The 26,458-nt window shown below is 42.1% G+C and overlaps 1 long non-coding RNA gene across 1 annotated transcript; it reads right to left on the bottom strand.

The window, feature by feature from the left end:
* Positions 1-7,792: 7,792 nt before the first annotated feature.
* On the bottom strand, positions 7,793-9,075 carry LOC124296563. The gene is made up of 3 exons (XR_006906382.1): positions 8,832-9,075; positions 8,188-8,388; positions 7,793-8,129 (listed from the first exon to the last, which is right to left on the bottom strand). It is a non-coding gene; the product is annotated as an uncharacterized LOC124296563 (long non-coding RNA).
* Positions 9,076-26,458: the final 17,383 nt, after the last annotated feature.

The raw sequence follows: 26,458 nt of genomic DNA, 5'->3' as shown, positions 1-26,458 counted from the left end.
CGAGGATGCGAAATATCAACATTCGCTGCATCGACCCGCAGACTGAGGCTTGCGGTGTACGACTTCGTGAGTTTGGAAAAATAGCCTCGCCTTTCTCGTGGCTGCATGGTGCACGGTGTACCTGGAGACAAGTAAACCGAACAACTTTCCCGCCCACAATCTCGTGCCACGGCAATTACCAATATGAAAACAGGTGCGAGTTGGTGTCGGGTGGACGATGGCTGCATGCCTGGCAGCGAATGGCGAACACCGCACAGCAAACAGCTCGACCCTTTGTTCGCACCTCTGAACGTGATGTTTCACGTCCCGTTTCAAGAACGAGTGTTAAAACACTCCCGAGCTTAACGTTTTATCAACGAAATAGAAACGCGGCTATCGGTTCGAATTCCTGCGTTGCGAAACGTTCTGTTGACTATATTCTCCTTGTTTCGAGAGTTTTTTCTGCGCGTATTTGCTATCGCGAATCCGCTGCTCCATATTTTATATCTTGTGCTGATAATCGACGTTGGTTTAATTAACCATTAGTGCGTTGGGAGAAATTATTTTCTGCACATACGACATCATCCGTATATGGATTGCTGAAAAGAGATTCGGCCTATAAACAGCGATTTTAGGAGGAATTAGAGATACGACAGGAAGTGATCAAAACGTGACTGGAGAGAGAAATATGGAGAGAGATTAGTCGGTCAGTAAATGTTAAAGAGCTAACGTCCCATTAGAATTTTCTAAACACATTTGGCCAAGTTATTCCATTGAGCCTGAATGAAATGGATGAAGATGAACGGACGTGTCTAACGAAACATTGTAATCAAGGTGAATAAGAACAACTTTCAATGACGCCGAAAACGTTTAGTTTTTTTCAACTGTTCAGAATAAACGATCGGGCAAGACTGAATTGCGATGGTGTTTGAACATCTGTTCCATTTGCTCCAACATTATTTTCACTTCAAAGATTCGTTAGACGGTCTTTACCTTGGAATGAATATTAATGCGTTCAGTCACGTGATTCATTATGGAACGATGAAAAAGCCCGAGTATATACACGACACTTTCGGTTCTTCTCGAAATCCTGCAACAGGAATACGAATAATCAAAAAAGCGAGAAGAAAAAAGAAATAAATAATGAAAAGCAGAATCTCTCAATTCGTGAAATTTCCTGCGCATTTGTTTGCATTTTGTACTATGTATTTTGTATTATGCATTTTGTATTATGTATTTACACAAACCGGGAGTTCTGGCTGCCATGAGAAACAAATGCACGTCGAAGCCGCGAGTACACAAGCGGTTAATTAGTAGCAGCAGGCTTTAGTGATTAAAAGTTAATTAGTCAATCTCATCCCGGTGACCTAATTTCTTACGGTATGAGGCCTGGGATTTTAATAGTGTCGAGTAACAGGTCAATGAAAAGTAGTTTTGTTGATTATTAGCGGCTCAGCGAGAGTTGATTATTAGTATCGGGTCGAGGCTGCACGCCGCGGCGGATATAAATTGCTCGATGTATAACAGATGCCGAAAGAAAACAGGAAAGGGAAAAGAAATCCTTGATATTTCGCCTCGGCTTATCCATTCGTTGTGCTTATTTAATTATTGTACGCATACGCGAGCTCAACTAAGCATAAGATTTAGTTTCTGTAATAAAACGAATTTATTGTCAATTGCAAAATACACTATTTAACTTCGATATTGCGTGCACGCAACGAACGCACGTTTGTCGTTGTCCAACTAATCCTGAACACCGACGACATCGTGCGTTTTATATTTATAGGATTCTTAAACGGAAAGAGAGTTTTGTCTTTCGAAAACCTTTTGCAATAGGTTCATTCAACCGTTAAACAGCTTTTTTCCGGCATCACACTTATTCAAATTTATGACGTGCGTTAAATTTCCGTGTTTTTTAATAATAATATTTACGAGGATGCGATTTTTATGTGTAAATGACTTTTAGCCACTTGATAGCCATCCGATAAAAAAAGTTTGAATTTCTTTTCTCAGCGATTGTGATTTAAATCTCGGTGAAAGTAAATCTAATCGATAATAAGAAATAATGTACACTATACTTGTAGGTATACCATACGTAATACATAAATATTTGACAGTAGAAACATTGCAACAATTTTGTTATCTCGATTTTTATGTTTTTTTTTTCGTATTAGGTGGATATTACTCTACGAATTTTCTTCACTTTTATCGTTTCAAAATTTTTATCAATCTTTCGATATTTTTGACTAATTTTTCATATTCTAACAAAAAAAAAGTGTCAATTTATTTTATAATTTCTGCTTTGAATTAACTCGTAACATTGAATCCCAAGAAATATTCTCTGAGATTTTAGTAAAGTAAAATAAGCCATTCTAATAGAATTTTACCAAAAATTCGACGAGATCACATTCAAGTAGGTATAATAAATACTTTTCATCAGCTTTCGAGCGTGATATACTAGCAAAAAGTATACAGGTTTCTATTCACAATGAAATAGCAGCAGAATCCGGGATAAAACCCGCGATACAAAGTTCTCGCCGAATAAAGACTAAAATACAATTCCGCAGTATGGCTGACGGAAACGGTAATCCCGAAAGCACGTTAAAAGTCAAAGTCTGTTGAGTGTGGGCGTCTCGTCCACGAGAAAGAACTTCGCGGATCTGGGAACGTTTCTGACAAACATGATAAATAACAGATGTATGTATAGGCATTGTGAATAATGCAGGTTAGAGTTAATCGGAAATGATGCATAGATAATGGCTCGACATATCCCACAGTATTATTTATATGTACGCGTATCCCCGAAGAGATTGGCGCTGTACAATTACGACGCTGTATACAATATGAAGCTAATACAGCTGATTCTGATTGCCACGGTGCGAAGGGAGAGACCCGGTTCGTACTGACTTATTTTCACATTCGGAGTGAAACTAATTTGCTGTTAAATGCAGAGAAAAAAGATGAACGGTGGAAGAAAAAATATTAATCGGGGTCCCGCGAGATTGAGAGGAAAAAGAAGAAGAAGGAAGAAAAATGTGTTCGATCGGTAATAATCGCGGGCTATCTTTTTTTTTTGTTCTTGTGTTTATTTTATTTTCAACAATAATGACTTGTACCGCAATCTTGAAACTTGATAGAATCTGCGCGTGAATTTTTTTTATTTCATATCGTTCTCATGGGTCGAAAAGATATTACCGACATTGTACGATTAGGAGAAATTTTTTTCCCTCATCAATCCTTGAACGGAAACCGTTGTTGCGTGCAATTGCACAGCCCACGATTAGTGGAATTGCCGGCAGAATCGATGACTAGCAGAAACGGATCCACGTTGTCTGATGTGCCATTTCGATTGGGACGGTCCCATTGCTTGTTGACACACTAACACACTGTTTGATCACGTTGTGATCGGCGAACTTTGTTCGTCATTAACTCGAATTTCAATCATTATAACGTGTTTGTTCACCAGTTCTACATCAGGCCGAAAAATTGCACGTGTAAAGATATTGAAACTCAGGTTTGATTAGCAAAATCGACCGTATTTTTCTAGGAACAAGCGCGTAATTGCACAAGATGATCCAACGATATTTGAGAATTGAAAAAATGTCAGAAATTCTAGATTCATGACTAAACAGACAATGAGATTATAATCCACACGCATGACTTTTGACGATGTGCGTAGAAAGTGATGAAAAATTGTCACTCGTCCATAGCTTGTGAGATTTTGTAATCTTACCAGTTTTTATAGTTTTTCTAGCTTACACATTCGGATCAATGGTGTATAACGTTTATTTTGACATGAGTAAATATTCAAGTTGAAGCAAATGAAATTTAGCGTTTGCGTATAAGTATTAATTATATAATGGTGATTATTTTGATCCTCACACAGGAAGTTAATTAATGCGTCATAGTGTTTTATCAACGAAAAAACAAACGCTAGCACTTTTAACTTCAAAGACGTGCAATTTTCGAAATGAAATTATTAACATTCACTGCACAGATAACATTCATGAACGTGTATCGACCAATTGATTCTCACGCTGAACGATACGTAGTTACAACGTGAAACTTGACCTATCGCGTTTCGAGCATGCAACGGTCCGAAGAAAGACGGAGGGAAAAAATATTTCTTTGATAAAAGGGTAAAACGAACTGCATGATCGGGCGATGATTCCAGTAGTTAAACGCGATCGAGGCGCTCTCTTCGATAATCAACACGTGTTTGTGGAATCAAGTGGAAAATATATACATACCACAACGCACCGATATTGTGATGGGGTCGGATAAGTTGACCCGCGTAAGACCGGTACAATATCGTCGGAGATCGAGCAGTGAAAGTCGCGGTCTTAACGGTCACACATCGTTGTTTTACCATCAAGTCAAAGACCGTCTAGTCATCAATATCATGGCCCGTCATCCCTACACCCTGTTTTTTCTTCTTCTACTTATACTTTTCATCTTGTTTGTTTCGTTAACGAAGTCCCGTGAACGTGTTAATGGTTTCCTGATGAAAATGTATTAAAATTCTATTGTCCGGTTGATGGCTTAACTGGGGTTACATCAATCGAAATCTCCATCTTAGCCGCATTTTTAAGGGAGGTCGGTTATATCCTACAAAGAAGCGGCGAGGGATTCCAATCATGGGCACAATACCCAGTTAGGTGTAAATTAGATTTTTAAAATTATCATTGATGTTATGTTTTTTTTTTTTCCTTCGCGAGATGTACTTTCGAATCCTCAGAAGCAATCAGTGAGTCCTCGCGGTTGTCGGCAAGGTCCAATTCCTGATCGAAAAATGTTTTAATCTGTCAGTTATCTTTCTTATATAAACACTAATAATCTGATCGGTATGCATTTATACGTGTTGTATTTTTCACTTGATCAGTAAATGATGAATTTTACCTAAAATGCCTTTTTTTTTTTAGTTTGAATTACGTTATATCATCGTGTAGTACAATAAATAGACGTTGTAATTATATTCACGCTCTTCGATATTTCAGTTCTAAATAAATTAACACCAAGTCTTTTGCATTCCGGCTTCAGAATTTGAATTCAAAAAGATTTTTAAACAAATTTCAGTAATAAGAACGTGTGAAATATTGATGTAAATTTCAAAGTGCACGCTAATCTCGAAAATGCAAAAAAAAAAAAAAATCTCAATACCAAACCATTTTCAGCAAACATCAAACTGTTGAAACATTGCAGTATCGGTGTTACGTTTTCCCACAAAATAATCGTTAGTTGAGTCTAAATCTAAGTCAGTCGTTAATTCCAACACGAGGAAGTGGCATAATGCTAATTGAGTAATTTGTAAGTCAAGGCTGGAGCCTGATAATTCTCATATGAACCAGCACGTGTTATTGTTCATTGAAAATAACCGCGCGCCGTATACACGCGTCTACATATAATGCACATTATTATATGTATATTAAAATACGTCCGAGTATCTCGTCGGGGCGGCAATGCTTTGCTCGGCGAGAGAAATCGAAGTTGGTTATTAAACCGGAGATGTAGGCCGTTGCATGTGCCGGTGTTTACGGTAAAAACCAATTTAGGTAGGTAGAGACGCGAGGTGTGTACAGCTCGAAACGTGTGTTCAAACCTGATCCCTGCACCGAGTAGGTATCGCGCCTCGACGTTCTACGTCAGATCCGCCGAAATACATACATATATGATTCAATCGTTAAGGTCAACCGACTGACCTAGCCGCGCTACTTGCAGGCAATGGCCTGGATATCGGACGTAATATTATTTATTTCTTATACCTCGATCACTGTAAGCGTCTAGCTTTGCGCATACGTGGGCAGGAAAGCGTCGCCCTTTCTCAACTGTGGGAAACGTCAAACACATACACACAGACACGTGTGTGGGCAGAGATATGCCCGAGTTCACCGCGAAACAACATGTGCCGTGGACGAAGTCTCGGTTGCCGAGTTACTCACTTTGGTCTACGGGATCGGTTCGTACGATGTGCAGAAATGAGTCACCGAACATGTACTTGCAGCCGGAGTAGGTGAGATTAACCATTTAAATTGGCCGGTTATTTCGCGGGTGATTTAGATAATCTGGAACGTGGGAAACGCCTCGGTTTCGCATGTACGTTCGTTACTTTTCTCCATCGTTATCTGGTGTATGAATGCTCCTAACCCTGAAGCGCAAATTAATCTGTAGTAATCACAATGCGCATCATAATCTTCGTCTTATCACGTACCTTATATACTCTGCTATAAGTGAGTTCCACAAAATTATATACCCTATACATATATGAGTGATATAAAAAAGTGCGTCAACGGGTCCGAGGCAATTGACCTCTGACGTATTCCTACATAATTAAAAATGCTCGAGTTTTATACGTACTTTCAAGTGTAACCGAATATTCGGAACTTGCCTTGACCTTCGGTGGAGAGATTTGAAATTCTCTTTATATTCTTTACAGCAGGAGAAGTTGACTCGACCCCAGACATATCACTTAGGGCAAATTGCTGCGCGGTTCGCCGCACAGAGAAAGATGTGAGAATGAACCAATAAAATGGTCAACGTTTTAGAGACGATACGTGGCGAAGTGGCGTGGGAAGTATCGATATTCGATAGGTCCGTTAGTGAAAATAACAGTACGATCGTTGACGGTTCCCGGAGTCTCATGACCCTGGTGATTCTGGGTGACCTCTTAAACGCCCGTTGACCGGGTCGTAAATATGAATACTAAACCGTGAGGACGGGCCAGATCGTTTGTAAGAAACGCCGAAGGTCGATGATGGCCATGTACATACTTAGCGCCGCACCGATTTCCTCACAATCGACACAATAATCGCATGGCTCGCGACGTGCAGCTTCGCCTTCTTCGAGAAATGGTAGCTCACTGTTTAACGTTCCCTGAAGCTCGTCTTAACCGAAGCTGCACTATCAGCTTCAGCGACCGCGACGAGGGTCGTGCGACTTCCTCTCGCCCTGTATGGTCGGATCCCCTCTTGCGTGTCCCCCTCGCTCACCCCAGGGACCACCGACCTTAGCCATGCACCATGGTGTGCTGAACAGCTCGAACACCTTGCGGGATCTACGCATAGTTTAACACCGTCATTGTTAGCTTGGTTGAGTTTTCAGTGCCAAGGTTGCCGAAGAGAGTGGAATCGAAACTGTTACTTCATTTTTGTCCGATGACTGACTGAATTCACGACCAAACTTCCCGTTGGAGCTTTTTTAGCAGCCCTCAACGCAGCCTCGCCAAAAGTCGTGGTGAAAAAGTATAAAACACTGAGATGATCAATGACGGTGACAAATGCTGGAGACGGGATCTGCTTTAGATTCGATCTCATCTATCTCCATATTTAAGATGGTCTCCAGGTAATTTCACGCGGCTGTGTATCAGAAGTAGAGTATGGGGAGCTCCTCAGGAGTTCAAATACGTGAGGTTGCCTGGTTAAGAGCAGTTCAGGTACGTGAGGTCCGACAGCACTATACAGTATGGTCACCGACCACACTTCTCACTTCATAAACAATCCACGACAGTTTTCAGATTTCACACCAAGGCAGGTGGGATCACAGTCTGGGCATTGTTAGGGCAACAGTTTTCCACGAGTTATCGGAAAAATTTGTATGCTAGCAAATGTTGTAATTAGTGAAATGTGTTCATTACATTTAAAGTTGCACATTATATGCCGATCAAAATTGCGGCGACAACGTTTCAGACAACTGTAAAAATTTTAGAACTCTGTAGAAGAAAGATATCACAGTGTCCATCGACTGATGAATCAAAAAATGACAGCCTTGACTGGGTTTTTCGTGAAGCCTGCACAAAGCAAGAATTAGAGTGGATCTTTTCTGTCCCACGTCACGCCGTTAAAATTAGATAGAAGTGCATAGAAGAACGATATTGGTCATTGGTCAAGTTCAAAGAGCGGTATATTCTAGAATTGAAGAGACCAAGTAAACGTTAATAGACGAAGACATCTACAGCAAGAGAATGGATTCTCCGGGGTTTTAAAGGTATGACCGATTTCCGAGGCCTTGTCATACCGGCGGGAATACCAGCTCTCAACTTCTGACCTTCTCGTAGCACCTTCTATGTATTTTTGTCGGGGTTATCCGCCCGACGTGTCCCGCTGACCCCGTGAACCCGGGAACACGACTTCGTTGTAATCCGTTGCTACCCCAACCTTAAATCACCAGAATTATGACTCGCTAAGTACCTGGCGAGTAGAGGTCGTCCCTTACCTCAATTGGAGAACGCTGCTGTTCCAGTTTCTCCGTTCGAATCAGCGCGATTATTTGACAAAATCCATCCTCGGAGGTTTCGTCGACTGCAGGTTCCACGATGGATCGTACGTGTCGTTGTCTTCATCTGCCGGTGTCGAAATATTTTGCTACTCGCCAATGTTATAAGGTTCAATCACATAAGTAGCGAAAGTACAGTTACTGCAAAAGAATATGAAATGTAATTAAATTATCACTATGTGAAAAATGGAAGAATCACTAATGTTATGAATAAAGGTCTATCGTCAACGATTCGAAACAGTTTTACAGGCATTGTACAATCGGTATTTTTCCACAAGGTGGTGCTATTATATTTCCTCATTACAAGACATTAAACTGGAAATTATTGCTTCGATATAAATCTGCTGCAGGAAATAATCTGATAATGGAGCTGCGGCAACGTATGAGATGGTTGAGAGTTTATGGTGGGGCATGAATGCGGAATTTGAAAACAGCACCACGCTAAACAATTGATACTTTCAATTTAAGCGTCGACCTTTGATACCACGAGGATCTCGCAGATGGTATAGAACCTTTTGTCAGCTGTTAGCGTAATGACTCTATGAATTTCCTCTTTCTCCTTCGCTCTTTCACTCTGCTCTTACCCATCCTTCTCTCCTTGTCAATTTATCTCTCTCGGATACTCCATTGCTCTCTTGAAATGTCCTAGACCTCGCGCGGCAGAATAGAGATGCAAGATAGGATAGAAATGAAAGTAACAAACGGCCAGCGAATGGTTGGCCAGTCACGAGAGCCTCTTGTGCGATTTGGCAGGTGCGAAATCACGTCCGTTTCTGCTCACTTCGACGAATACGATTCTTCATTCCACGTTTCTTCGTCGTACGGGGTTTTCAGTTTTGTCCTACAATCAAACGAATAGGACTCGAGCGAAATATGTCCAACAAGGAATTCCGAATAACAATCGAAAAGGAAGAAATTAAAGAAACAAATCAGCGCAACGATCTAATCCAATTTACGCGTTCACAGTTAATTGATGGCCATGTGACTCCGTGACAATAGTATTCTTAATTACAAAGCTTTCCGTTGCGTACAATAGATACACCAAGGTATGGGGTACGACTCGGGACTACATCGTTGATGAAAGTTCGCCTGGAACTAAGTAAGAATGAAGTTAGGCAGATGTAAGACGTTGTGGGAAAATGCGTTGTGCAGGAAGTGGTGAATTCAATGTACCGTGTACTGGCTTCCCCCGTCAGCTACTCGTACCTGTCTGCCTGTCTGAGTCCACGGAGAAAAGCCGCCTGCAGGACCTAGCAGCTTCTATTTCCATCGCATTATCCGGCTGATCTAGCCAGTTGATTTGACTCCAGCTTATTCAAACGATAATTCGAACGGTCTGTAAGATTACGCAATACTTTGTGGTAAAATAGAAAACTGCGTTATAATACCATCGGACATAAAATGGAACACCGTCAGACAAACGAAACGATTCGAGTCTGCTCGTATATACTCGAGCGAAAATTATTTTCGACCACAACCTCCGATACAGTGAAACTTCGCGAAATCTCTCCCGTCCACAACTCTCTCATCTAATAATCTAACGTGTGCTGTTTGATCTCTTTGTCTCCGAATCGTTATTCGTTCTCCTGCACGTAGTATTATTCTTTCGACACGATCATCGTCAAGCCGTAGGTCCGAACGCGAACTCCGTTGAAAAATCAATAGCTCATTTAAATTGGCGATTGGGTGACCGAAACTAAAAAAGTCACCATCGTAAAGCACAAGCATTTTTTACTCCGAGAAGATGAACCTGTTGTTCATTGAGCTGAGTGCAGATCGAGATTCACGCAGCTCTAATTGCGAAAGCACCTGCACAAACGGATCAAAAGTAACTATCGTGTTTGGCGAACATGCACCTTGGCGATTCTTAGAAGCGATTTTATCTCCTGGGTAAAGAGAGCGACAAGCGACCACAGCGATGCTAATCGCACGCAATCATCGCACTTGCGATCTGCTTTCTTAGCGACGCAAAAAAATGTTTACATGTGCCCAAATCTTTTGGTTATAAGGTATCTCCTCGCCTAATATCTGTCTGTAATGCGCGGCGGATTTCTGCACGATAAAATACGGTAAAAGGAATAAAATGAGTGACGTGACTGAGTGATTTGAATCACGCATATTCAATAACGGAGAAAGTCTAATCTCATTTGCCAAATTGGTTAGATAATTGACCTTATACGTGTACGCCATCTGGGTCATTAACTCGTGATTTAGGTTACCGGCCCTACATACACTTTAACCGTGGGACTTTATTCTCAAGTCAATTCGCAATGATCACTCGGCTGCGAGATTCGCATCCAGCTTTAGCGAAACATGGTGCTAATCAAAATCAACGTCTAAGAGTACGATGATGATGAATCCGTTGGACAGGATAAAACATGTTTTAGTTATTCTCGACTCAGATAGTCCGAGTCTTCCTTGCTAACTTATTACGCGTACCGATCAAGGTATCTGTGAGGAGGTAACAATTTTTCTTCCAACTATTCGGAAGTGGGAGTGTATTTTTTCTATTGGCAGAACGGAAAAATTGAGGAGATATATGTAATTTTCGGGGTAATTAATAGCCTATTAGGCTAGATTTTCGTGAGCGTGTATGAAAAACGTGTGCCTACATTTGTTGTTTGCATGATTGAATTGTTAGGGTAATAACAATCGTTTATAAGAAAGTTAGCGGTATTGGTTACATAAACGTAAGTATAATAGGCGTTATTAAAGCTAATTGAAAGGCCGTTTGGTCTCAGCTATAACAGAGTTAAGTGACTATTTCTGTACTTTCCCTAAAGAATCTATTATAACTATAGCTGGTAAAAGTAGCTATACCAACTGCAGTGCTAGACGCAATTTGCATTGCTACTGTGTACGCACTGAAATCAACAACAACGTGATTGTGAATTATACACAGACGCCATATGGAGCCGCGGTATTCGTTCTGCATTGATGAGAAATAAATGTTGCTAGAATTCACGGTGGAGCTAACTTACTGCTGAGTGCTGTTGCAAAGTCACGTCAGTAACTTGTGTACGATAGAGGAGGAGGGATGACATTCTCGTTAAAAAGCATGCTGGTAACGGCGACTGAATAAATGCGCTAAAAACTTGGTGAACAGTACGCGTCTTTGTTTATTTTTCTCGCTTATGTATAGGTCCCAAAATTTATCAACTGTTGCAAAAACTCTGACTAATTAAGCATGAATTAGTGTCCTGATTGCTGCGTTATGTCTCATTGGTTTGGGACAATAAATGAGAAATAGAGGGCATTGAATTATGGGCCCGTTAAACGAGACGTTAAGCAAGGTTGGTCAAGTACGATCCATGGCGATGTTACCGCGAGTTATCAATATCTGGACCGCTACCAAAAAAGACAGGTAGGTACCGAACGTTAGTAAAAGATAATCAATAATATCGGCTAATCCACCGTAACTAATGGTGTTCTCTTCACGTCCAATAAAAACTAGGATGAAAACAAACTGCGTGCTAATGTTAATTTTACCGGTAATCTTTTTACCTGCTTCCCGTTAGAAGAAATTCGAAACCGTACACTCAAACACAGTACATCTCAATGGCTCTTAGATTATAAGACTAAATATGTTAGAAAATTAAGCCGAGGAAATATTTTGTCGCTTATGCATCATGCATTATTTTATTTAGCACGATCTCCAAGAAATTTCAACCACAAATGTACCATTAAATGGGTTAAAAGATCAAATGTTGAACTAAATTTTGTAATTAGTCAATTCATTACGGTGACTTAGGTGTCCCCAATTTGAATTTGGTCATCAATATCCATTATAGAAAATTGTAGAAAAACTTATACGTGCAATAGATTCTGGCTTTCACTTGTACCATCAACTTTTCCATAGATGCATGTCAAAATCTAGAACCGTCTTGCTCGTCAAGAAGGGGTAATATGCAACTGAAAATATCACTTGTTCGATCTTTTTTGCCTCGACCACATTCGTGCCTTCGAAATGAAGTGGTACCTTTCGCCCAAGCAAATCCCGCGCTTACATGCAGTTCTTAACCGAAGAGATTGTCGGATTCGGGTAGTGTAATGAGCTCACGTTCATGCTGCACACACATTGCGTAAGCGTTGCATTATTATGCACATTTTTATACGGGTGCATACGTAACGCGGTTACAAGCAGGTTATATTTAGATCTCTCTTTTTGTGCATCACGATGTATATTCCTTTCTTTTATCACTTGCTGTTTTCATCAGATAACAAACAGCATCGCTGGGTATCTAGTCATGTGATTCTTAGCAGCTGATGGTCGGTATCTGATGCATAGAACATGCGCTCCATAATTGAAAGTTAATAATTCCAGTGGATGGGTACGACGGTGAGCGTTTTTGACGCTTCAACAATACGGAAGGCTGTTACATACAACGCAAGTTTGAGCATAGGCGAGAAGTGAGGAATGTGTCAAAGTACTTTTTGATTGTTAGTTATTTGTTTTTGTTTTAAATCCTCATACATATGAGGATCCCTTATACATTGATTTGTTTTATACACATTAATTTAGTTCTTAGAACTTCTGCCCCACTTTAATCATTGAAAATTAAGTGTTCCCGAAGTTGCCTATTTTCTGATAGAAAATACCAAATGTTCAAGTCAAATCAAATGTTACGTTAATTCAAATTGTATTCGATCACTCTTTGTTCATGGAACACTTTTCACTTTATTTTATCAAGTACTGGCGTTATCTAATCAAGGTTTAACTATATTAGAAATGATTTGATTGAAAGAACAAAAATCAGTCGCTAGTGAAGATGCCACACGTTATCTCAAACTACGAACAGCAATACCAGAATCTGTCAACCAGCCGGTATAATATTTCCCTTGTTGAATTTATTATACATTATCACTTCATTTCGAGGCTTTCGTTCATCAAGCATCGCGATTCGCCGATACTCCGAAACGACGGCTTCTTTTGATCGAAGGTTACGCAGATTGCATGTTGACGCGTCTTGCTGGTCGGGTATGCCAGTTAGCACTCGATCGGCTTGCTGCATGCTCCATTTTGTACCTTGACAGACAATGTTGATCGTACTCGGGTATGGGAAGGTGTTATGCGGCGGGCGGTCTTTTTATGGAAATGATGTTGTAAGCTAATTAAAGTGACTACTTGACTCGGATACAAGTCACGATCTCATTACGCACGATAATTATAGGCAGGTACCCGGCGTTCCGCCACTCCTCCCAACACCAACGAACTCTGGATTTTAGAGTTTTGGGTCACGTGTCGCCACTCCGGGTTTCCTCATCTTTCCGAATCCTCGTCGCGGTTCATACAACAACAAAAAATATCTAAAACACAGCCGCTCATCTCTGATCATGTGCGATGAGACCATGCACGAATCAAACCGAGGTACACACGCTTTCGTAGAATGATTCGAAACAGATTTCGGAGGCTTCTCAATCACGGCGAACCGTAATCTTGCGGTTTTGTATACGTATATTTTCACGCACTTTTTACTCCACAATTTATACCCGCCAAGTCACACAGTCCTCGCGTTCGAAACATGCCGATCAATCTCTCGTGTCGACGAGCTTTCCCTCTGCAATTACATCCCGTACCGTCATTGGCACAAATCATGCGAGAGAAGCGAGTTCGTGGATTCTTGAGACATTGAACAGGAGAGAAGAGGGTACATCACGGGCACACCATCACGGGCACACAATCTGTCAATCCCGAAGCATTCCAGTTGTACAGATTATTGAAGAAGTAGACGATATTTACCGTCACCATTCGCAAATGTTCAACTTCTTATGTATCGGCACACTTGGTTACTGGAGATCGAACGACATGTCCAGACTCAAGCACAACTTGTGCAAGTTAGGGTTCAATGCGCAACCTGCTTTCACCATGGTGTCCACGTGGTTTCATGCGAACGAGTGAAAACTGTGGGGATCGAGATGCGTGCAACATTTTGGTAGGGTATCTTCAACACCGGCACAGTCACTCCGTGGCTTGCAGAAGTTCCGAGAACTATAATGGCGCGGAGTTCAACTGATTGCCAGGAGTTAATGAGGCGTGTTGAAGAGACAAAAACTACGTCTGGGGATGCAGGCGGCGGCACGAGGTACAGACATAAAACTACACATACACAGATCTTTATTGAGTGTTCTCTGATCTACGACAGTTACTAGCTATATAACTGTTCAGGTTTTGTCTTCCTCGTTGCTCCGTGACCATGGTTAGATTGTTTCCCCCCTATTGCTGAACTGTTTTAGGTACATAGTTAAGCGTCAAGGTTTCTCTCGTGTTACACGTTGTAGCCGAGAGGAATTTGCCACATCAATTCGAACCGATTCACATCGGAATTCAAGTTTTTCATCACTAGAAACAACTTCCTTCAACACTTTCATCCGAATATTCGTTGATCGGTTTGACAAAATGGTATAAAACTTTGTCCCTTCGTTTGGCCAATGAAGGAATTTTCTACATAGTCGAAGAGGAGGTCTGATCGGTATGTGTCAAGTCTCCGCCTTGGAGCACCAAAATACTTACGAAGAATGCTTGCTACGTTACGTTATATGCGCAAACTTGGAACTCACTGTCCACGGGGTCCATTAGACGGACACAAACATCCTGCCAGTGTAGCGGTGATGTGTTTCTCCTAACTGTAAAACGGCCAGGTTTTCGTGGAAAACGTGAAGAATTGACACCGCAAACGCTCTTCTTGCCGAGTTCAGGAAAGGTCGAGCCAGCTATATCCAATTACCATCAAATACAGTCTTCGTGACAGCTCCAACTATTCTTTTCTGACTTCGTTAACTTTTTCAGCCGAGATGCGGCATGCTATTTTTGTATCTATTTTATCTCTGATTCAATGCTAGACGGTTTTGTGAGAATCCGCGTGATTTTCAACACAGCGTAACAATTATTTGCATCGAAACGAGGTCAGGGCACAACGATGAGACATTTGATAAGTCTCACGAATTCAAGCACACATTTCATTCAAGACGAGTCTACAATATTTTGCACGTAGGCTAGACGAGGAAGTAAGAATTATGTCAAAGGTTGTTAAAATATTGCACATGTTTCGAATTGCCACGGTGACGATCAGAGTGTGGACTAATCGCATGTGGCAGAAGCACACGGAGGCAGGTCGAGATCTGAGAGTAACTTTCGCCGCATATTGAGGACAATACGTTACACGTGCAATAATGGTTCAGCAAATCAATAAAGTGCAAAGTTCCCTGGGGTCGATGACATGCCCTCGTAATCCGCTGTGTATTCTTCAGTAGCTCTCGGGTTTCGCTCAGATGTTCCCGACAGGAAGTCAGAAGACATAAGTACATCCGAGATGTTGATGTTCGTGTGCATATATGCGCTCATAACTCGCGTCCCACGTTACGTCTAAAATACATCGAAGCAGCTTTTTTCGTTTTCTACACGTCGGAAAATTTTCGTTAATGAAAAACAGACTTGAGCTTTTTAAGTGCGCGATGTACGGTCGGTTTGTAAGACTTCTAAATGTTTCTCATCTGTTTAACGAGGAATTTAGAGTTTTCTTCTTTCGAGCAGCGAAGCATTGTTTTCGGCTCACGTCGCATGATACGCTACGGCGTGATTCGTGTCGTTGATTCAGCGTTTTTCCTTCTTTTTTTTGTGTACGGAGGGCACTTGTACTCTCAGTTACGACTGTTACATCATCGAGGTGAACAGTAAAGCGTCCACCAAATGTTCCCCCTCTTGTACGCAGGCATATAACACAACTTGTAGGAAACACGCGACAGAAGGAATCGGCTTGTATTCATCTCCCGTACTTACATGCAGCTTTTATCTACCGAGGCCATCGTTCCCAAGGGAGAGATACCACTGACATGCACGTAAGTACGTACGGTGGCTTGATCACAACGCGTGACCGTCCAACTCGTACCACAGCTCCTCATCTGGAAGTCATATTTTTCATTTCTTCCGTTACCAAGATAACTGCATGCAAGGGGTGTGAACTGATCTCTGTTTTTACCTTGTTTTTTTTTTTAAATGAAACAAGCAAATACAAAGAAAAAATGGTCTAATAAACTTTTTCCACGGAAAGTCATTTCAAATTAAATACACAATGCAATATTTTGCGAGGTATTTTCTAACACAGTAAAATTTTCGAGTTCAATTAACTTCTTATTTTGGAATTTCAAATACATCTATGCCTCTCTATATGGCCGTTCTTTACACGGCATTACGCTGTAACGCCTTTTTTCAATTATGACACTTTTTCGATTCACAGACCACAATGTTTCGTTATACGGCCAAAAAACTTATTTTTGTGTAAGCATTTTTATATGAAATAAAAAGAATAAAATACTTCACGAACTAAAAACATATTTTATAAAAAATTGGAATACATCCAATTGAATTTGTGTGGGTTTGTTTAAAAAGCGAGGTATGTTAGTAAAGCGAGGTATGGGTGCACGTTAAATATCTTTAATCGCGTTTATTATTTTAATCTTGCAATTAGAAAATTATTCAATAAATAGCAGCGTTAAGCTTTGTTATTTGTCAATTCTGCACATTGTTGGATTTTAGCTATTTCAGGCGAACGACTCGTCAGCTGACGTTGAGTCAGCATTAGCTCCAATTTCGCACCTTGGTTTCTGCCGCGACCGAAGTCCGAATCGCAGGAAAAGCAATCAACACTGCTGCTTGAATTGCTATTTGTATACGATAGAGAAATGCAATTCGATTGATAATGTGGTTAAACGGATGTCGGAGTTAATTAATAGTTGCCAATAAAACCGAGCACGGATACCAGATAAAAAACAATACGGTTGGCTGTAAAGTAGTAAGAATCCTTCGTGAACTTCTGAATCATAAAATTGCTCAAGTTTTATTGCATTCGCAAAGGTTTATGAGCATAAGTCGTTGGCGGTAGCGGTAGCAGCTAGATCAACAGCGAACTCAGCCATGCGTAGAAAGGTATCAACTGCATCATGAGTGCTTGAGATAAATTAATTATGCCCGAAGGCACGCCGATCAAAACTCAACAGTCAAGTTCCACCGTTTGACAAGCCGCGGTTTAAGCAGCTATCGTTTATTTTACTACGGACTGAAACTATTGTAAAACCGTTTGTGAAGATAATTTCAAGTTACCTCCTGCGTGCAAGTTACAACTGCGTATGTGCTGCACTTACGTGTGCTGCATAATGTAATGCAAATCCCTGTACGCGTGTAATGACAGTGGAGTCTTCCGCTTGCCACAACGTTTTCTATCAGCAAAAGTAAACGCTGATGTCTGGCCTGCTGCCTGGAGTGCAGCCGGTTACCCAATAGCAATTCTCGCTACTTGGCTCGAGTCATTAGATCGTTAATTTTAAGGATTGCTTGAGGCTAAACAAGTGAAAAGCTGATCCGTGCAACGATCTCTGTTCGCGATATACCTGGGTGACCTCTGTTAATTAACGACTCAGCCGTCGTTACGCGTTACACCAAACTTTTACATCTGGTACCTTGGATAACACAGTCCGCCACTCTTTATTCCCCCCAATTCGCTTCCACTTTACAGATGGATAATGCTGACACCGTTTCATCGACACGAGGAAATGTCTTCACCTTTTCGGATTTAAATTTCTTTGGTTCATAGAAAACAGCCTCTCAGTTACCTTCGTCAAACCGAGAAATTGCAGATTCTTAGAAATGAAGAAATTAGTATTTCCAATCGAAAATCGCATCGCGTTGCGGCTGCTTTTATTCAAGGAAACGAAATGGCGTGTTTAAGAAATCAACTATAACGTGACCGATTTCGTATTTTCGTATTTTCGTATTTGTCAAAGTTGATTCATTCTGGTCCCCTTTTAAGAGCGGGTAGAAGTTTCGACGATGGTTTGCTAGACGGTCCAGTCCAATGCATTAGAATAGAAATCGTCCTCATGAACGTGAATCACAACGTCAGACTCTTCCGTCTTTGTCCTTGAAACCGGGCACCTGGGGTCTTTTCTCTCCGTTCCATATCCTATATATCCCGTTTCCAAATAAGTTGAATAAGGCCGCGTGCCTTAATCGATAATACTGCCGGCCTGGAATTGCATTAATCCATCCGTCGCGTCAAAATTGCCAGTTTGACTTAACCGGGGTTGCCAGGTTCCCGGTTAACACCGACTTAGGAGTTGCTCCATGAGATACTGTTACTTGTACACACGTTGTAGCTACTAATCGTTTGCTAGCCCCGTCTACCGTACCTGGAAACTCCTGGATTCCTGGACTACATTTTCGTCTCCTGTCCGCATCGCCTCATAGGTACTCGCTGCAGGCATAGAGACGTATTGAAAAATCTTCAACACGTCCGTAGAATAAATGTTTCTGCTCCCGCACCCCGTTCCTTCCGTAACACTGGCCAACTTGCCTTTACTTCAGTCACGGACTCGGTGGCGACCTCGCTGTTAGCCAGCTAATTCTTTCCCTCTGTGCAGGAAATTACTGAATACTAAGTGAACAGAGCGCGTTATGTTCCAGCTAAAATTTCTAACGCCTAATAATTGAAGACCTTTATGCGAGAGCAGCTCCACTCGATTTAAGTCGCCTTTAAACTCGCCGAAGCGGGATTCCTCAACTTGGACTTTCAACGGTTTAGGAGCTATCTTTATTTTCTCTTGAGACGTTTTCCAGCTCGCAGATTCGATAGTCATCCGGTGAACCTAAGGTCACTTTTACATCTGCAACAGAAGACAAAAATAGCTGCATATACTTTTTTGATCAAGGAAGTGATTTTGTACACTTTGAGTATAGTTATTTACACTTGGAAAAAAATCAACTAAGTATTGACCATTTCACATTGAGAACGATCTACTCGGATTATTTTTAAACAAATCTCTCTTGCCGTAAAGTTCCAGTGATACAATGTCGAGTTTTATATCTTACGATCAGATAGTGACTGACAGTAGAAAATTATCAGACTGTGAATTAGTTATGCTCCCCTATAACAGTCAGGTTGAAGCGCACAAAAAGTACTAATTTTGCTGAAGCAATTATCCACAGTCAAAATCGTCGTGTTTCAGGTATACCAGAGGATTTTAATTAACGCCAACCTTCCACGACGAAACAGCTTCCGGAAGTTTGTTTTTCTGGTGCCAGACTGCAAGTTCAGGAGTAACCAAAATATCTGGAACTTTGCTTCGAGACATTAGTTATTCTCACAAAATTTAGAATGGTCTAGTACATACTGAGGACGAAAATGGAAAGCCGAAATGCATATAAATATCACTTGCGTGACTTTCACTGAAGTGGCGTGAAGTTACGTTGAATTAATTGCGAATTATTGTATATATGCCGCATCGTGGCATAACGAGGGAAAACAACAATACCGGGTGAAAATATCCCAGCGTAAGAGAGTAACAGGCATTTGCGCGGCAATCCGGAAACCGTGAACTCGGTTCCGGAACCCAACCGCTAAGAATATACCGGCTAAATAACTCTGTTTATCTACCGGATTGCACGAAACTCTGGATCGTCGCACAGCGTGTATGCGGCTTGAGAAATCGCTAATTCTTACCTGCGCGGACCTACCGCTACGTAACTCTGCATCATCTACCGGTGATAAATTGGCACTCCAGATACACCAAGCACACCACTTAGAAAAGCGAAGCCTGTGATCTGCGCCTTCCATCCTGCATGGAAATTCCGACTTTTAAACAACGCTGAGTGTTTGCATGGTCAAAGGTGCGGTGTTCAGCCTGGCAAACATTCGGCTAGTGAGGTATGAGCGCACCAAACATGCAGAAATGTTTTCTGCAATTTTTTGTATTCACCCAACCGATGATTCGAGAACTACCGGCGGACTATCCAAGCGTGGTTTAAAGAGCGAAAAATAAGTTCTTGGTCAAACAAACCGACGCTGTCGTTACCAACAAGTTCAGTCCATTAGCTCTGTAAATTAGCAAATAAGCTATTACATCTACCTTAGCAGAGGTTTGGCATTGTCGTTTCTGGATTCCCGACTGGTTGTAAGAATACCGCCAGCAGACCTTGATTCAAAGATTGTTGTATTTTTTACGTAATTTTTTCCAAGTTTCTCTTAGAATGTAACGCGGTGGTCAACGTCGTAGTTGCAAATAATTCGAAACCCGATTACGTCCGATTACGAAACGTGGATAGCGAAAAATGTCGACTGGTTGCATAATAGGCAGAAGAGGCACCTCTACCGACACTTTGAGAACAATTGTGCAAACATCACTGGGCTCATCCATGTTCTTCGTTACACAGCCACAAACTTGTGTGCAGCAGCCTTTTTGGGGTCAGAATAGATGGTGGTAGGGTTTGGTAACTTCGCAATGTTTGCTCAGTACTACGAACTGACTTCGGTGACTTCGAGCGAAGCAGGTTGGAATTGATTTCTATCTTCTATGAGCAAATTCAATTTGTTTTTTTTTTCTTTGTTCCTATTCTTGGCAGGCTGACGGTTTTTGGCAAGCCATACGGTTCGTGGGAGAACGGTCAATATACACCTGAACATGTTATCGGATTAAAGCATCGAACATTTGCATTAAATAAACACCATAAGACGGCGGCGATGATTTAGAAGCAAGGCTCTATCGAGTGGATTGATACAATCACTTCGGACAGGTTGGATTGTATAACTTCATAAGCAACTTGAATTATCGATATACTATTTACGGCGCTTGCGTCAGAGAGCAAATACTCTGACATAATGAATGGTAATATTCTGTATACCATATGGACGAAGAGCCACGAGCCTAACTTCTGTCAAAGTCATTCTCCATTGAGTTTTGTGATCCGTTGTCTCTTCGGCTTTTACTACTGACAATGAGTGGCAACACGCTAAAGAGCTTTGATATCGAGTTGGTCCGTGGCTAAATCTACATCCCGAGTCGAATAATAGTCGAATGATAACCGAGCAATCCACCGACTCCTGGTTCCAATTCATCCTGAATTGCTGTTGCCATTCCTCACAGAAATCTTTGAGCGCCAACTGCTCCCCGCAGGTCTTTTGCCGAGTTGATCACCTCGGCTCATCTTCCGCCGTACTAAAACACGTGGCTGTTGACTCAGTGCCTCATTCTGACTTTATATTTATTTGATGGAGGCTCGCTGCCTTTGCAGTAATTATTGTCAGACAGGCTTGAAAGTTGTTTTTAATCTTTTTTTTACTCTCTCTCTCTCTCTCACATGCTGTGCTCGGAGCGTAGATGAGCAAAAACGTTTGAAAGTCTACCCTAGAATCATCCCGCCTTACACGGGATTAGTCAGATCGGTCAATGAACCATTACTTAAAATACTCTCTTAAGTCGTGACACGCGATGAGTTAGAGAACTTCTTCTCATTCATATCGGCTTTAAACGGTACACTCAACTGGATTCGCTACTTGTGTGCGTGCCATCGTACCTTCTTCTCACCTTCCATCTTTCGTATAGTGTGCCGTTACCGGTTTTGAATAAACTTCAGTTTCTCTCTCTTCTGGGTCACTCAATAATGTATTAGACAGCCGTAATTTTCCCGTTTCTCAAACCGATGTATATTGGATTTCATTCATACACTGTTCGATTTGTTCCACTGTATTCATTTCCACCGGCGACGTGTACAAGAAGTGACCATTTTGAATTCCAATCTACAAATTAAGCCTGTGGATGGATTTGTGATTAAATTTTTTTGGTGTCATTCCACAGTCGCACAACATCTTGAGGATATCACAGATATGCATTTCACTACATTCACTACACACCAGTAAAAAACATAGTATACCTTTCATTCACCAAAGTACCTGACACTGCGGTGCAACTCAACTTTCCAAGTTACCCACCCAATTACAGGCGGCAATGTAGCGGGTGAGTCAAAACATCTATTTTGAATAGAAAAAGGCACCACTGATCCATAAACGCACGGTCCACTACATGATGGATAAACCCGGGCTCTCTGGAAGAAATACTGTTAAAACGGAACGCATACACGTAGGTAAGTGCCGAGCACGTAGGGTGATCGGTGACCGGGTCGTCTAGAGGCTCGTCGATCAGCTGTTGGCGCGTGCAGGAGGATGGCCGAGGATCCGACCGAAGAAGAGGATCGGTAGCGAGACACGTTGGCCCGGAGTCGGTGGGAAGATCGCGGGACCTGGAGCGACCCGGGGGGCTGAACGACGGACCAAAGAAGGAGCGGTTGGACCGGGTCGGGGACATTCTGAACCATTCTGAGGTAAGGTATCCGCAGTCAGGCGAAGACGCCGGATAACGAGTCGCATAATTACAGAGGCAAAGGTTTCGTGTCGCCGTATTGAGATCAGGGATAATAATAGTCTAGATATGGTCGATTAATAGACACTAGTTTTAAAACACTCGCTCGCTAAAGCTCGCTCGGGGTCGGATGCCTAGTGTAACTGGTTTTTGTGCTCGTGAGCTCGCTTACTCGTTGTCAGTGTTTTACCAGATGACATAGTTGTAGGGGAGACTGGGGCACGATGATTCCCCAATCAATTGTGGTATTTGCTTCACAGTATACAGAATGAACACTGTTTTTGTGCACGTAACGCAAACCGAATCCGCCCGTAAGATTTTTTCTATATAATGCTATCAATCCGGTTGACGAATGCATGTAAGTATAACGTATTGTGATTTTATGACAATAAATTTCGTCAAAAAATACCACAGAATAATCAGCTAAGTGCTGACAGATTTGAAACACTACGCACCGCAATTTTAACTCTAATTGAACGACGTTATTGTCATGTATTCCTATGTACACTATGCCAACCACTCACCAATTACAATTTGTTGATCCAGGTCGTTCGGTTTTTTTTCGATTCAAAATGTCGTCTGAAGGATGCATATTGGTTTGATAGTACAAAACATCACGTTTTCAATAATCAAACTTGTAAACTTGAAAATTAGTCCTGAAGGTCGAAAGTCACCAGGTCAAGGACCTGGACAGCCAGAACTACGGAGCGTTTGTCCTGGAAGTCGAGTTTCACCAGGTAACGGACCTGGAGCGCTTGTCCTAGACGTCGAGTTTCACCAGGTAGCGGACCTGGAGTGCAGGATCAGGAGGTAGAGAACCCGGTACTCGAAATTTGCGGAGCGCGATCCTCATACGTCCTCTCTACTGCGCGGTTGATTCCAGACTGAGGAATTCGGCTAGCTGATTTTCGTCGTCTACGATTACTATAGATCGATGACGTCAAAAGAAAAAAATTTTGGGTAACGTCACTTTCTGAACGTCTGAACATCCGAACATCCAAACTTTGGTGTCGAACTTTAATATTAATAGACATGTACCATCCACCCATTGACGTCTATCTTTAGGCGTGATTACTGTGGAACACTGTATCTTGGAGCTGCGTCTTGCCAAAAGATTCGTGTAATCCGAAGGCGTGTGTGACGGAGGGAGCCACTGGGCCTTCTGACACATTCGACGCATTCCAGCCAAACCGGCTCGCCAAATCGGCTATCAGCTCTCGAATGTTCAGCGGTTAGACTCTCGTCCGTAACAGAACCGATCAATTCCCAATTTCACCGTTCTGGTGAGCTACTCTCCCTGTTCTCCAGGTACCCGGCAAAGTCGTTTTTTAACTCGTTTCCGCAGGTTTTTGACTGATCCCACACACACGAAGCCCGGTTGTGGAAAGGGAGCATGTCAATTCATCCTTTTTATCACGTCTTCGTGGATTACCGATTCGATCTCGTACCGACTTGACGTTGAAGTTGTACCTGCGATTCAGAAGATATCAAGGAAAAGAAGACATTCAAACCGTCCCAAGAGGGTACACGTACTTGTATACTACGCAATGTACGACTGACATCTTTACCTGTGGTGATTGCATCTATCTCCCATGTGTATTAGCCCAGGATTGGAAGCTACGGTCAAGTCACCTCAAGTGCGTACCTGACCATATTTTCGTTCAGTCGCAGTACTGAGTAGCCTTGCTGCAAGGAACACTTATCGCACAGCGTTCAGAAAGTATTTGGTTTGATGTAACCGATTAGCGCCTCATTAGCGCTACGCGTATACTTTCAAAATAATACGTAACGTCGAGTAAACATTATACAACTAAAGAAGAGTGTTGAAAACGTAGACATTTTCATTTTTGATAGAATTATCTCAGGTGGTTGTAGCATTCATCGATGAAAAAATCGACTTTACCGCACTCACGTCAATTCTCAGTGACACAGTTCTTTTAACTCATTAATCGATAAGGAAACGCTACGGATATTTTCAGATACCAGGTTGTGCATTTCCGCAGAGCATGCCAACCACTGTTACCTTGTAAGGGTCACCCTGCTCGTGCCAAACAGAATTGCCGCTATTAATGGCTTACCGCATCCAATAAAGTCTTACGTGGGCGCCGGTGATGTCATCCTTAGCTGCATTTGTCCCCAACAGGCCCTTCTACATATGCATGGCAATCCATTTTATCAAGTCAATGCTGCAATTTGTTTACAAGCTTGTGTGTTCGTCCGATCTTTGTTCCAAGTAAGAATTTAGATGGCGAGTAGTCGTACCTTCACAAATTTTAAGGTTTTTCTATAACAGGGCTAAGTATTAATTCACTTCGTGGTTCCCCTTCGCATAAATTGAGTCGTAGAGCAGAAAGAGGTGGCCCACTTTTGGGCCATCGTAGTTGTCTTACTTTTCGTAGGCGTGCGATGATCGTGGCAACGAGGCGTTCAGTTACGGGCACCGGGTGAATAAATTAGATCCAGAAAAGGGGAGTAAAAAAGAAAAGTTCTCGGAAGAGGGAAATGCAGATTTCCCCTTGAACGAGCGAGACATGCCACACATCCGACTTGCAGGTTCACCGAGCAGTTTCCCTTCGATTCCTCGGCCGTGTTTTCTTCCCATATTGGAACACCCACATCCATATCGCTGGCCGTGCTTCGCCTGGGCGTAAGTCAAGTCGTATGTGATGCGCTTATTATTTACCTCATTTGAAAGGAGAGACTCTCTCGTTCCCGATTTGCATAAGTACGTCTCAAGACTCGAGGGCCGTTCGACTGTTTGGAGGTGGAATTTCTAAGCAGTACCCAGCGCAAGTCTGCTGGTCTATCGCACGTTGCCTTGGGAAGGTAATCCAGATCTGGACGCGGGATAGTCGAGGAGAACGCGTCAAGGCAGCTGTGAGAAATTGTTGAAATGTTTTGCATAAACAGTAGTTGCACACCGCGGTCCATACCTACAACTGATTGTATGGGAAGTGCAGTTGCGTATAAGGAAATAGTGAAATTCACTCACCGAGCTCCGGTTCACATAACCATCAGGAGAGTTTATCAAAGTTAAGGTATCCTTATTCGTATCCAACCTTAAAGGAATCCCCGGTATGGCGGGTGGTGCTCAAAGTAGGTACTCGGTTTGTTTTAGTAATCGAACCACTGCACTCGAGTATATCAAAGCATGCTCGATAAGTGGGAAATCAAGTATGCTAAGGTAAGAAATAAAACGATAATTCAAACCGGAAGATCTTGTAGAGTTCACCGTCGGTTTTATGCCACTAAATGATGTCAACCTTTATTTTAATTAGGAAAACTGTTTCTATAGCATGAAAATTGTTCAATCAGGCACTCAGTTTTCCTTTTATCTAGCAACGAGTATAATTATAACAGTAAGAATAATAATATTCATAGAATATCACAAAAATCAGGGTTCTCACCTTATTTCCCTCGTCAGGAAATGGCTTTCGCACTGACTCATCGCTTTTAAATTGCGATTTAAACGCGTATCCGATTATAGAGATATTTTCTATTCAACAAGTTCGGATCGAAGGATAAAATTTCGAAAACTCGAACATCGCCGACCGGCAACGATTATCCGGGAGGCGTGGCCAGGACATTTGTCGACTCACGTCCTGCCGTCATGGTTTCAAAGGAAGCGTTGAACAGTTTCGTGCCGAGGTTAAAAGTAGCCGCGAAGTCCTTTTTCCCGGGCGCCCATCGCCCCGCAGCATTGGTTTGGACCAGGTAGCAGAGTCAGGTACGAATAGCTTGCCGAAAGTAGCATTTTCACTTGGATCATCTTTTATTTCGCCCGTCATGATAGCTTTGTGCTTTATCTTACCCCCCCTCCCGTAAAATCCGTTCCAGCTATTCCCCTAATTCGTGATGCTCGAAACAAGAGTGAAGCCATTCCTTCGATCGCTTTTTCAACCCTCTTCAAATTCCCGTGCGGCTCCGCCACGTTGGGGCAACCCTAAAGCGCCAGGCAACCCCCAAATCGACACCCCCTATCCAAATCTCACCCTGTACGTCGACGTACGATACACGCATGTGAACC

Source organism: Neodiprion lecontei, chromosome 1 (assembly GCF_021901455.1).
Source record: "Neodiprion lecontei isolate iyNeoLeco1 chromosome 1, iyNeoLeco1.1, whole genome shotgun sequence".
Classification (NCBI taxonomy): Eukaryota; Metazoa; Arthropoda; class Insecta; order Hymenoptera; family Diprionidae; genus Neodiprion; species Neodiprion lecontei.
This window is presented reverse-complemented; position numbering and strand designations above follow the sequence as displayed.